We start from the raw sequence: 2,781 nt of genomic DNA, 5'->3' as shown, positions 1-2,781 counted from the left end.
ACGAAAATAATTTTATGGTTGGAGGTCACAACATGAGGAACTGTATTAAAGGGTCATGGCATTAGGAGGGTTGAGAACCACTACAACCTTAAACCAAAAAAAGAAAAAAATTCAAGATATCAGAATAGATTTTCCAAATTTCCATGTAAATCATGCATGCTAAGGAAGGTTCAACATATGCAAATCAATATATGTGATTCATCACATAAACACAAGCAAAAATGAAGACTATATGACTATCTCAATAGATACAGAAAGAGGACTTGATGAAATCCATTACTGTTTCATGGTAAAAAAAAAAACCCTCAACAAGGCTCAGCACTGGTAGCACAGTGGTTATGCACACTAAGTCTGATGGGTTCAAACCCAGCCTAGGTCAGCTAAACAACAATGACAACTGCAACAAAAAAATAGCCGGGCATTGTGGCGGGCACCTATAGCCCCAGCTACTTGGGAGGCTAAGGCAAGAGAATTGCTTAAGCCCAAGAGTTTGAGGTTGCTGTGAGCTGTGATGCCATAGCACTCTACCTAGGGTGACAAAGTGAGATTCTGTCTTAAAAAAAAAAAAAAACCCAGCTCGGCGCCTATAGCTCAACCGGCTAAGGCGCCAGTCACGTACATCTAAGGTGGCGGGTTCGAATCCCCAGCCCGGACCCGCCCAGCTACTTGGGAGGCGGAGGCAAGAGACTCGCTTGAGCCCAGGAGTTGGAGGTTGCTGTGAGCTGTAATGCCACGGCACTCTACCCAGGGGGACAGCTTGAGGCTCTGTCTCAAAAAAAAAAAAAAAAAAAACCTTCAAGAAACTAGCACAGAGGAACATACCTCAAAATTTTAAAAGCCATAGAGCACAAACCCACAGTCAATTCATATTGAGTAGTGCAAAGTTGAAGGCATTCACTCTAAGAACTGGAATAAGACAAGGATGCCCACTGTAACCACTTCCATCCAACATAGTATTATAAGTCCTATCCAGAGCAACCCAGAAAGAGAAAAAAATAAAGGGCATCCAAATCAAGAAAGAGGAAGTCAAACTATCCCTATCTGCCAAGGATGGGTGAGTTAGGGGGCAGAGCAAGATGGTGGACCAGAAGGATCATTCAGGTGATCTGTCCTAGAATGACTGGGGAAAAGGAGAGAACCCAGCCTTACCTGGCACTAGGACCTTACCCAGAGTCATAGCTCAGGGAGCACAGGGAGAAAGTGGTAAGCTGGATACAGTGTATGATCCAGAGCAGTGGAAATCTAATGAATAAAGCAAATGATTGAGACTAGCTGGGATTGGCTGGCTGCCCACAGAGGCCCGGATATGAGGAAGCTTTTCTAGCATTTTCAGTTGTTGGGGGAAGCTGCACATTGAGTGGAAAGGTTGGAAGAGTAGGCCGACTCAAACAGTATATAGCAACCATATTTGAATGCTAGATGGAGTGGACTTGCCATAGGTTTGGTGGCGGGTGAGGCAGCCATACTGAGAAAGTCTCCATGGCCAGGGGGCAGCCTTTGTGGAAGGTGTGGAGAAGGTCTTAGCAGGAGCCTAAAGCACAGCCATCTTTATTCTACCTGCTGGGATGAGAGCTCCACTCTTGGGACAGGCTGAGGGACTCTGGCATCATATGGGAACTGGAATCAGGGGGCACTGTAAGACATGCCCCTGAGGATTCTTTGAAAAGCTTTAAAATCCCAACACAGCAGGATCTGGATGCTGATGAAACAATCAGGCAATCACCAAAGGCAACTAAGTTTGGAGTGAGGACCATAGAGACAGGTCATAAAGATAGGACAGCTATGCTGTCTCCAAAAAAACCCCAGCACCACCTGGTGTCCTGGCAACACATTGCAACAAACTGTCATCAAGAGCAAGGACTTCTGTTTAAAAGGAAGGAAGCAGTGAGAAGTAAAAAGGAGAACAAGGAGGTGAACAAGAAGAAAGAACATGTGAGGAGGAATCAACAGAAAAATTCAGGCAACATGAAAAACCAAAACAGAGGAACTCCCCCAAGGGACCATGAGGCAGTTATTATAGAAGATTCCACCTATAAAGAATTAATGGACTTGACAGAAAGGGAATTTAAAATATGGATGATAAAGACAATAAAAAGAATGGATAAGAAATGGAAAGACAGAACCAAAAGTCGGACGAGAAATATGTAGAATATAGAAAGGATATGGCAGAGTTTAAGGAAATGAAGGAGACAATCAGGGAATGTAAAAAGGCAGTAGAAAGTAAATATCAAGTAGTAGACTTAGTCACAGAAAACAAATAGCAAGATAAACTCAAATCTAACCATATCAATAACCACATTAATGGCAGGCTGTGGTGGATCACGCCTATTATCCTAGCACTCTGGGAGGCCAAGGCAGATGGATTGCTTAAGCTCAGGAGTTCAAGAACAGCCTGAGCAAGAGTGAGACCCCATCTCTACTAAAAGAAAAAAAAAAACTAGCTGGGCATGGTAGTGCACACCTGTAGTCCCAGGTACTTGAAAGGCTGAGGCAAGAGAATCATTTGAGTCCAAGATTTTGAGGTTGCTATAAACTATAAGTACACCTCAGCACTCTAGCCAGAAGAACAGAGTGAGACTTTATCTCAAAAAACAAACAAACAGGCTCAGCGCCTATAGCTCAACCGGCTAAGGCGCCAGCCACGTACACCTAAGGTGGCGGGTTCGAATCCCCAGCCTGGACCCGGCAAACAACAATGACGGCTGCAACCAAAAAATAGCCGGGCGTTGTGGCGGGTGCCTGTGGTCCCAGCTACTTGGGAGGCGGAGGCAGGAGACTCGC

The sequence above is a fragment of the Otolemur garnettii genome, unplaced genomic scaffold (genome assembly GCF_000181295.1).
Source record: "Otolemur garnettii isolate 467f Iridium unplaced genomic scaffold, OtoGar3 scaffold00015, whole genome shotgun sequence".
Lineage (NCBI taxonomy): Eukaryota > Metazoa > Chordata > Mammalia > Primates > Galagidae > Otolemur > Otolemur garnettii.
Note: the sequence above shows the minus strand (reverse complement) of the source record.